This window comes from Vulpes lagopus, chromosome 2 (genome assembly GCF_018345385.1).
Source record: "Vulpes lagopus strain Blue_001 chromosome 2, ASM1834538v1, whole genome shotgun sequence".
NCBI lineage: Eukaryota > Metazoa > Chordata > Mammalia > Carnivora > Canidae > Vulpes > Vulpes lagopus.
The window spans coordinates 78,994,047-79,005,702 of record NC_054825.1 but is presented as its reverse complement, the minus strand read 5'-3'; positions in this window follow the sequence as shown (position 1 = coordinate 79,005,702).

The window sequence follows — 11,656 nt, the reverse complement described above, 5'->3', positions numbered from 1 at the left end:
ATTAGAGTTGCCTTATTATTATCATTATTATCATTTTCACTGCAATTGTTCTTAAAGTACTGAAAAATAAAACTTAAAAAGAATAAATGGATGTAAAAATATTCAAATTGGTTGTTATGTATACAGTTGACCCTTGAACAATGAAGTGGTTAGGGGTGCAGTTGAAAATCGGTGTATAACTTTTTTTTCTTTCTCCAAATTTTTGTATAAATTCCAGTTAACATGCAGTAAATTGTAGTTTTAGGCGTAGAATTTAGTGATTAATCACTTACAACAACAACAACACGTGCTTATCATAGCAAGTGCACTCCTAGGCTCCATACCCAAAGTGGGGCTTGAACACACGACCCTGAAATCAAAGGTCATATGCTCTACTGTCTGAGTCAGCCAGTTAACCCATGTGCCTTCATTAATCCTCATCACCTATTTCACCAACCCCCCTACTCACTTCCCCTCTGGTGATCTTCAGTTTGTTCTCTATGGTTAGAGTCTGTTTCTTGGTTTGCCTCTCTTTGCCCCCACTCCATGTTCATTTGTTTTATTTCTTAAACTCCATATATGGATGAAATCATATGTTATTTGTCTTTTCCTAATTGACTTATTTCTTGAGTATAACTTTTGACTCCTTAAAACCTTAACTACTAATAGTAGTTCCACTGCTGACTAGAAGCCTTACTGATAACACAAACTGTCAACACACATTTTATATGTTATATTTATTATGTACTGAATTATTACAATAAAGCAAGCTACAGCAAAGAAAAGGTTAAGAAAATATTAAGAGTAATAAATACATTCACAGTATTGTATTTAAAAAAAATCTGTATATGATAGAACTGTGTAGTTAAATGTTCAAGGGTGACCTGTATATTCTTGTGAAATCCAAGAAATTAAAAAATACCAGAAATAATTTTAGTAAGTTAGTGCTATAAAATCAATTTATAAAAAATCAGAACTTTTATGCAAACAATAACTTAGAAAACACTGTAAGAAAATTATAAAGTATAACTAACATTTACTGAACATTTGTTAAGTACCAGGCACTGTTGAAAAAACCTTAAATTTACTGTATTTATTCATTTCATCAAAACAACCTTATTCATTAAATCTAAGACAATATCTACTGTAAGACACACAATTTCAAAGATGTTAAAATATGGAAATGTCTTATTAATAAAATTCAGTATTATCATCTCTGATATTTAAATGATTTTATTTTAGAGAGAGAAGGAGAGTGCATGCCAAGAGTGAGGGTTAGGGATGGGGGAGGGGGGCGGAGGGCGGGGATGAGGTGGCGCAGTGGGGGCGGGGGAAGAGAGAGAATCTCAAGCACACTTCCCCTTGAATGTCGAGCCTGACACAGGGCAATCATGACCTGAGCTGAAATCAAGAGCTGGATGTTTAGCCGACTGAGCCCTCCCAGGTGTCCCATATCATTCCTATTTTAAAGAAGGAGAAACTGGGATGAGAGGTTAAAAAATTTGCTCAAGTGTAGTCAACATGAAAACGGAAGGCAGCTTGGTTCACTTTCTATTTCTGGGTATACATAAATAAAACTTTTTCTAAATTAACCTTTCTTTAGTCTCCAGAAACTTTACAAACCTTAACATTAATTCTAAGAATTTTGTAGGTTTGTTTCACATTTTCTATTTATACAGTTATAACCTGCAAATAATCATAGTTTTATTTCTTCCTTTCCCTAACATACATACATTTGTTATTCTTACCTTCTCCACTGGTTGAATAGAAGTGATGATTTCAGGCATTCTTACTGTGTCTTTAAACTCAAATGAAAAGATTTCATCAGTTCACAATGAAGGATGATGTTTACTGCATCTTCTGCAATGGTCATATGCTTTTGTCTTTGTAATTGTTAATATGGTGAATTCATTGACTGATTTTGTTGTTAAATCAGCCTCGCATCCCTAGAATAACCCAACTTGGTCATGATACAGTATTCATTTTTCTATCTCACAGATTGAATTTGCTAATGTTTTATGAAGGATTTAAAAATCTGTGTTCATGAGTGAGACTGCTTTACTTTTTTTTTTTTTAATTTTTATTTATTTATGATAGTCACACAGAGAGAGAGAGAGAGAGGCAGAGACACAGGCAGAGGGAGAAGCAGGCTCCATGCACCGGGAGCCCGACGTGGGACTCGATCCCAGGTCTCCAGGATCGCGCCCTGGGCCAAAGGCAGGCGCCAAACCGCTGCGCCACCCAGGGATCCCGACTGCTTTACTTTTTAAAAAAAATCTCTTAATTTTCAGACTTTATTATTTCCAAGTACATTTTTCAAAAACATTAGAATCACGAGTGTAAGGTAAATATAGATTGAAGATGTATCAAATGTCAGTAAAGACTGACTTCACCCACTGAGTAAAGCTAGTCCAAGGGAATCTGAGAGAAGATACACTAATGAAGGAATTCTGGAATAATAAGGGGACAGATATACAGAAATGGTTAATGTCCTACAGGGCAATAAAATTGTAACTTTTGGGTTATCTGTTCTACCTTACAGAAATCACTCACATCCCTACCGGACAAAAAACTATTAATTAGTAACTTCACAGAGTCTAGGCCTTAATCAGTAAATTTTTTTTTTTTTTAATCAGTAAATTTTATGTGAAATAATAGTGGATCACCTAGAGAATTAAATATTCCTTGAGTGGCCTTGTTCAGTAATATTCCAGGATAACGCTTAAAAGGACACGTGTCATCATTTCCCAAACATTTTCAACAAAAATGTCAGTTATACTTACAGACGCTACCTTATAATAACCTCATAAAATGAGTCTTCTATATTGTTTTTTTGGAAAGTTTCTATTAAAATTGGCAATTTTTCTTGGCAAAATTTACAGATGAAGCCATTTAGAGCTGGAAGTGTGTGGTTTTTAGTAATATATTTACCTAGTATAACTATTCAGATTTGCTGTGTTTTTCTGGTGTCAAAGTTTTTTTATGAATTTTTCTAAATTATCTAGGTTTTCCAGTTTGCTAGCATAAAGTGATTGGCAATATCCTCTATATATACTATAAATTTCATTAAAAATTATTGCCTTAATATTTTTCCACAATTTTGATGTCAAATTTTTCATTATCAATTTGTTAAAGAAATTATTAAGTTCCCTCAGGATTTATTCTTTGTGTCATGGATTACTTAGACATTTATTGTTTAATTTCCACATATATGAAGATTTAAAAACATGCAACATAAAATTTACTATCTTACCCATTTTTAAATGTACAGTGCAGCCGTGTTAACTATATGCTTATTGTTGTAACAATAGATCTTTAGAACTTTTTCATCTTGCAAAACTGATAGTATATTATACTCACTGAATAAATACTCATTTCCCTCTCCCCACAGCCTCTGGCAACCAGTATTATACTTACTGTTTCTAAATGTTTGAGTAATTTAGATACCTCAAGTAAGTGGAATCATGAAGTAATTGTCTTTTTGTGATTTGTTATTTCACACAGTATAATAACCTAAAGGTTCACCCATGTTGTTGCATATGACCAGGTTCCTTTTTTAAGGCTGAATAATATTCCAGTGTGTGTGTGTGTGTGTGTACACTAGTTTTTGTATTCATTCATCAGTCAACAAACATTTGGGTTGTTGCCACATCTCAACTATTATGAATAATGCTACAATGAGTGTGAAAGCACAAATTTCTCTTTAAGACCCTAATTTCAATTCTTTTAGATAAATACCCAGAAGTAGGATTGCTGGGTCATGTGGTAGTTCTCTTTTAACTTTTTGAGGAACCTCTGTACTGTTTTAATTATATAATAGCTGCATCATTTTACATTCCTACCAAAAGTGCACGAGTGTTTCAATTTCTCCACATCCTCCCCATCATTTGGTAATTTTCTTCTTCTTCTTTTTTTCTTTGATAGTTGCAATCCTAATGAATGAGGAGATATCTCATTGTGATTTTTTATTTGCATATCCCTAATGATTAGTGATGCCAAACATATTTTTATACAATTGTTGGCCATTTGTATACCTTCTTTGGAGAGGTATATTCAAGTTTTTTGCCTATTTTTAATTGGATTATTTTTGTTATTGGGTTGCAGGGATTCTTTATATATCTTGGATACTATTTTGGTTTGCAAATATTTTCTTATTCTGTAAGTTGACTTTTCACTCTTGTTGATTTCTGTGCATAAATTTGAAGTTGGGTGTAGTTCATTTTTATATTCCTATTTTTATTGTCTGGGCTTTTGGTGTAATATCCAAGAAATCACTGCCAAGTCCAATGTCATGAAGACTTTTCCCTATGTTTTCTTTAAGGAGTTTTATAGTTTCAGGTTTTATGTTTAGGTCATTAATCCATTTTGAATTAATTTTTGTAAATTGTTCAAAGGAAGGGCCCAAGTTTATTCTTTTGTATGTGGATATACAGTTTTCTCAACACCATTTGTTGAAAATAGTATGCTTTCCCTATTGTGTAGCTTGGTACTCTTGTTGAAGACATTTGACCATATATATATACATGAAGATTTATTTCTGGGCTCTCTGTTCTGTTGGTCTGCATGTCTGTCTTTATGTTGGTACCATACTGTTTTAATTACTGTAGGCTGGCAATATTTTTTTTAATTAGTAAGTGTAAAGAATTGTTCTTTTTTTAAAAGATTATCTGGCCTATTTGGGGTCCTTTGAGATTGCATATGAATTTTAGGCTAGCCTTTTCAATTTCTGCAAATTAATTTTAAAAAGCAATTGGGATTTTAATAGGGATTGCACTAAATCTGTGCTTGCTCTGGATAGTGTGCAATATTAAATCTTCCAATCTATGAACATAGACTGTCTTACCATTTGTTTATGTCTTCTTTCTTTTTAAGCATTTTTTGTTGCTGTTGTTCTTAGTGTGTAAGCCATTCACCTTCTTGGTTAAGTTTATTCTTAGGTATTTTATTATTTTTGAGGCAATTGTAAGACTATTTTCTTAATTTACTTTTCAGGTTATTGTTAGTGTTTAGACACGCAGCTGGTTTTTGTGTATTGTAATTGGTTTTGTATCTTTGCTGAATTCACTTATTAATTTTTTTTTTCACTTATTAATTCTATCAATTTTTTTTGAGTGAAATCCTTAAGGTTTTCTACATATAAGATCATGTCATCTGCCAACAGAGAAAATTTTATTTCTTCCTTCCTGATTCGGATGACTTTTATTTCCTTTCTTATCTACTTGCTCTGCCTAGGATTTCTAGTACTATGTTGAATAGAAATGATTTAGAACAAATCCTTGTTCCTAATTTTAGAGGAAAGTGTTCAGTTTTTCGTCATTGAGAATAATGATATCGCATGGGCTTTTATTTATGGTTTTTATTATATTGAAGTAATTTCCTTCCAGTTTTAGTTGAGTGTTTTCATCATAAAAGAGTGTTTTATTTTGTCAAGTGCTTTTTTCTGTATCAGTTGAGATAGTCTTGTAGTTACTGTCCTGTAATGTGATATTCTATACTTTTATTTTCGTATGCTGAACCATTTTTTGCATCACATGAATAAATCTCACTTGGTCCTAGTGTATAATTCTTTTAACGTATTGTTGAGTTCAGTTTGCTTATATTTTGTTGAGGATTTTTGTAGCACTATTCATCAAGAATACTGGACTATAGTTTTCTTTTCTTGTGGTTATCTTTGCCTGATTTTATGCCAGCTTCATAAAGAGAGTTTGAAAATATTCCCTCCTCTTCAGTTTTTGGAAGAGTTTAAGAAATCATGTTAATTCTTTAAATGTTGGTAGAATTCTTAGTGGAGCCATCTGGCTCAGGGCTTTTCTTTGTGAGAAAGTTTTGATTACTGATTTAATCTCCTTACTAGATACAGTTCTGCTCAGATTTAAATTTTCTTCATGATTTAGTCTTGGTAGGTTGTATATTTCTAGAGCTTTATCCATTTCTTGTAGATGATTCAATTTGTTGGCATATGATTGTTTATAGCATGCTTTTATGATCGTTTTTTTTAATTTGTTATACCAGTTGCAATGTTTTCTATTTTTGTTGTCTTCTACTTTTCTTAGCCTAAAGGTTTGTCAATCTTCTTTACTTAAAAAAAAAAATCAAAACCTTTAGTTTCATGTTTTTTTCATATTCTTTCTTTCATTTCTGCTTTATTCTTTATTGTTTCCTTTCCTTTGCTGGCTTTTGGTTTAGTGTGGTCTTTTTCTAGTTCCTTGAAGTGTAAAGTCAGGCTGTTGATTTGAGATCTTTTGTTTTCAACATATCTGTTCACTGCTATACATTTCCCTTTTGGAACTGCTTTTGCTGTATCCCATAAGCTTTGTTTTTTTTTTTTTTTTTCCTTTATTTGCCTTAAGATATTTTCTAATTTCTTGTGATTTTTTCTTTGACCTATTGATTGTTCAAGAATATAATTTTTGACAGATAAAAGCTTCATGAAGGAAATTATTTGGGGATGTTTAGTTGACTGTTGTATCCCTAGTGCTAGGCACATAGATATAAGCACTCAATAAATATGTGTTAAATAAATGAACAGTATTCCATTTTTCTAAGAAATCACCAAAGTGAAACTTTATAAAAACATCAGAAATTTTATTTTTAAAACAACAATGACAATAAACAACAAGCTGCATATTAGAGCATAACAACTAAATATACAGTAGAACATATATAGTCAAATTTAAAAGCAGAGAAGAAAATTGGTTATTTTTATTACCCCCTCCCCCAACTGACAGATCCACCACAGATTTTGGGTTAAAAAATACTTTTTCACTGTCCAGTTGGATTCTTGACCTCTTGACACAGTCGCATGTTGTTGCTACTACTGAAATCCATGCATTAGGGACAGAAATGAGTCAAGTGGCTCTCAAAATTTGAAGGAATTTGATGCTTTATTTATTACTCTGCCCCAATGACCATTTGTAGCAGCAGTGACTTAGTGGTACCTAAGGCTGAAATCTCTCTGAATTTCAAGTTATATCATTGAGGTTTATAGAATTAGGATTTAAAATTTGTGAAATACTCTGCTCCCTCTTACCAGATCATTTTTTTACTGCTCTTAGCTTAAGGACAAAGATGGGGGAGAGGGTGGAGTAGGAAAGCTGTACTGAACTGATGAATAAAAGTTATCATTCATATCTTCTTCCTTCCTTTGTCCCTTCTGTAAGGAAGTATTTTTGAAGTGGCATAGAGACAATGGCAGCATATCTCTCTGCACAGGGTCTTTAAGTTTATACATGTTTGCTATGAGTGGTAAAAACAAATTCCCATGCATAAGAAACTCAAGAGGACTACTATCTGAATTCTTTTGGTCTTCTTTTATATATATCCTGCCCCCCTGCCCAGCATTTTCTGTGTAGACTTCACTGTAGGATCAACTAGATTTCAATCCACATTGTGGGTACTGTTTTTATTTGAATTCTATGGAAAGTTTTAAAGGGCCCTAGAATGTCTCTTTCTACCTAGACTACTAAAGTGTTGTAGAATAACATTCATTTATTTAGCACTGGAACTCACTAAACCATCTCCACCTCCTGTAGTTAATTTTCTTAATCAAATATTTTAAAATTTACATTATATGCACATTATAAGAAGTCACGTTACAGATATGTAAGTATTAAACTTTTCTGTTTTCCCTCTTTAGGTCCCTTGCCCCTGAGATAGCCAGTATTATCATTCTAGTTATTTTGTGCCCACTCTTACCATCCTCATTCAAATATGAATGAATGAATATATAAGCTCCTTGCCTCCATCAATATTTTTCAGAAAAAATAGGATTATATCCTACACAACACTCTAGAGAGACTGGATATCTGTCACTGTAATCATGATGCTGGGAATAATGATTACCTGTTATAACTTTGTGTTGAATTTAGAATTAAAATTACTCTGTAATTTATCCTTATTTATAGTGAATTCCATGGGGGGGTCTAAGAGTTTTTTTTTTTTTTTTTTTTTTTTTTTTTTTAATTTTTATTTATTTATTATAGTCACAGAGAGAGAGAAAGGCAGAGACATAGGCAGAGGGAGAGAAGCAGGCTCCATGCACCGGGAGCCTGACGTGGGATTCGATCCCGGGTCTCCAGGATCGCGCCCTGGGCCAAAGGCAGGCGCCAAACCGCTGCGCCACCCAGGGATCCCGTCTAAGAGTTTTTTTAAACAGAATAGATGCTCATAGGTATTTGTTAGATTGAAGAAAAAATAAAAACACAAAGATTAATGCAGAAAGTTTTTCAAGATATTTGATGGTATTTCTGAAATAAAACAAAATGAAAAGAGCCAAGAATGGGCTATGAGTCTATGATATCTTTAAGAGGTACAACTTCTAGGAATGTGGGCTTTTACAACTATTGTAAAATATATAATTGTCCTATGAGATTATTTCAACAAAAATAAAGTACTAAGCCACAGTAGTTGGTTAATAAAATTGAGGCTAAATTTCTGTGAATCTGTTTCTTTAAAAATGCAGTGGCCTTGTCAACAATTAATTTGAAGTATCATTTCCCATAAAGCTGTTTGGAAAATCTAAAACAACTATATAAGGAAGAAAAACCTTGTGAATGGTGAAAAGTAAAAGTCTTGATTCTTCTGTTAAACTTTATGCATTTTAATATGATCTTTTGGCTGATTTATGTAAAGCTTTGTAGTTTTCATTTTCTCAAGCCTGTCAGTATAGTGATGTATAGCACATTTAGCATCAAGTTTGCCATAAGCAATAAAGTCAAGGCCCCAAGGAAATTTTAATATATTTCCCCATTTTTTTTAACTTTTTTTTTTTTAGTTTTTATTTATTTATGATAGTCACACACAGAGAGAGAGAGAGAGGCAGAGACATAGGCAGAGGGAGAAGCAGGCTCCATGCACCGGGAGCCCGACGTGGGATTCAATCCTGGGTCTCCAGGATCGCACCCTGGGCCAAAAGCAGGCGCTAAACTGCTGCGCCACCCAGGGTTCCCTATTCCCCCATTTTTAACCTGGAGCTTTCCATTATTCAGTTATTTTGTTGGGGATCCCCTGTTTACTTGATGTAAGTTTTATATTCACATGAATAACTTTATAATTTTAACTTAAAGTACACTTTAAATAGATTATTAGAGAAATTTAAGGGTCATCATATGTAAAGTAAAAATTTTGGTGATGACTTAAATTTTACACTAACAACCTGTTATATTCTGGTTTGCTTAAGAGCATTTTTCTCTAACAAGATAAAAGAAAAGTAAACAAGAAAGTGACTTTCATTAAATATTATGCAACATGAAAAGGAAGCACATGTCTATAAAATTCTGTAAGAAAATATGAAGAAAATAACAATCAATTATAAATTAAAACATTGTATTCCAGAACTAATAGCTGTTACAGAGAGTATAAAGAGAGTTTTCAAGAAATTTATAACCTAGTGGAAATAATAAGTCCTTAAAGATTATAACAGTAAGAAACAAAGTGTTAGGACAGTTCATCTGGTATGACTAAATGTATGAATATATGAGTTCAAGCTTGCATCATGGGAAGGAGGTAAACAGTTAAAGAAAATGAAAAAGGGATGATAGATACAATAGAATAAGCAAAGGCAAGGGAGGGAAGAAGCAGAAGGCATAGTAAAAGGAGTATTCATCCAATGCTCTTGTACTACTGGAGCAAAGGATACATGCTTGGGGGTCCTGAGAGCAAGACTAAGAAAGGAAGTTATGGTACCGTGTTGGACAGTCTTTTTAATTCATGGCTAAACATTCTGTTTATTTAGAAAACAATGTAGCTGTATTATAGATTTTTGTGCAGATATACAAAAACTAGGAAGAAAAATCAATATGGCAATGAAATAGAACATGGGGATAATGAGAACAAGGAGTTCACTTAAAGAAGTTGCATGTTGTCGAAGAGTCTAGGCAAGATATGACTTCAACTAGAGAGATGGGTGTGGAGATGGAATGGTGTAAAACACATACTAGTGAATTAGCATGTAAGGACTTAGATAACCAACTGAAGGTCATGGTAAAGAAAAGACAGCTGTAAGAGATGATGTCCATATTCTGTTCCGGAGTTATGAGGGGGAAAACAATTGTGTTAAAGAACAAAAATAGGCAGAAAGTACACCTGGAGGAGAAAATGAGTTCAAGGCTTATACACGATGAACTTCATACATGTTGGCAGTCATGTCCAGCAGCCAGTCAGAAATAAGGATCTAAAGTTAAGGAGAAAGTGTAGATATCAGCAGAAAGACCAGAAAGAGAGTAACTTGGGAATCACATGCATAGAGATTAAAAGTAAATTGTGAGAGAAGACAAAATTTCACAGACAGAAAATGTGGAAAAAGAAAAAAAAATGGAGCTTTAAAAAGGCTTGGGGCTATATACACTTGTTGAAAGTAGGAAGCAGAGAAACTACTGAAATAGAAGAAATCTTGAGCAAGTATAAGTCAGAATGGTACAGTGGTATATAACCAGTATAGGGTAATTTCTCAGGTAGATGGTGGTATTATTAAGGAAAAGAATTAACTAAGGACTATGAAGACCAAGAAAAGACCAACGGAAGTTCATCAAAGTAACTGAGGTCAAGCTAGATTGCAAATGTGTTATAGAACAAATAGAAATTAAAGGAATTTAGGGAACAAATGATACTCTGAAATATCACTACATTCCTCATCTCACTATTATTTGGGGTAAAATGTTAATTAATTTACTGTGAATTTGAAATAGCAACGTGATTTTGATAAAACATATGGAAAAGTATCTGTATTTTTGTCCTCTAGCATTTATTTATCATTCTTTTGGAAATCATACTTTGTTTTACCTTCTAGAGTGTACCCTTCCCTAAAGATGGTGACTTAGCCCAACCCAAGACATTGAGATACAATGGGATTTCTGGGTAAGAAACTCTGTTTCCCTCTGGTTCCACACAAAGAATGCCACATCAAAGCTTGTCATTCGCACAAAAAAATAATAAAATAAAATTAATTAAAATTAATTTTAAAAAATCCTAAAGGAGGCAACTTTTAGCAAATTACAACAGTGTAGACAGATAAAATGTCTAAGGAAAACTAATGAAAGAAATCACAGAACTAAATAAATAAATGGAGAGATACTCCATGATCATGGGTAGAAAGACAATATTGTCAAGATGTCTATTCTTTCTAATTTGGTCTACAGCTTCAATATAATCCCAATCAAAATGTCAGCAAGTTACAAACTGATTCTAATGTTTATGTGGAAAGGTAAAAGACTTAAAATAGTAAACAAAATATTGAAGAACAGTTACTGACTTCAAGACAAACTGTAAAGCTATAGTAATTAAGACATTGTGGTACTGGTAAAAAAAAAAAAAAAAAAAAGACAAATAATAGAGAATCCAGAAAAGGGCCCTCAACTCTATGGTCAACTAATATTCGACAAGGCAGGAAAGACTATCCACTGGAAAAAGGACATTCTCTTCAATAAATGGTGCTGGGAAGGGAAAATTGGACAGCCACATGCAGAAGAATGAAACTAGACCATTCTCTTACACCATACACAAAGATAAACTCAAAATGGATGAAAGATCTAAATGTGAGACAAGATTCCATCAAAATCCTAGAGGAGAACACAGGCAACACCCTTTTTGAACTTGGCCACAGTAACTTCTTGCAAGATACATCTATGAAGGCAAGAGAAACAAAAGCAAAAATGAACTATGGGGACTTCATCAAGATAAG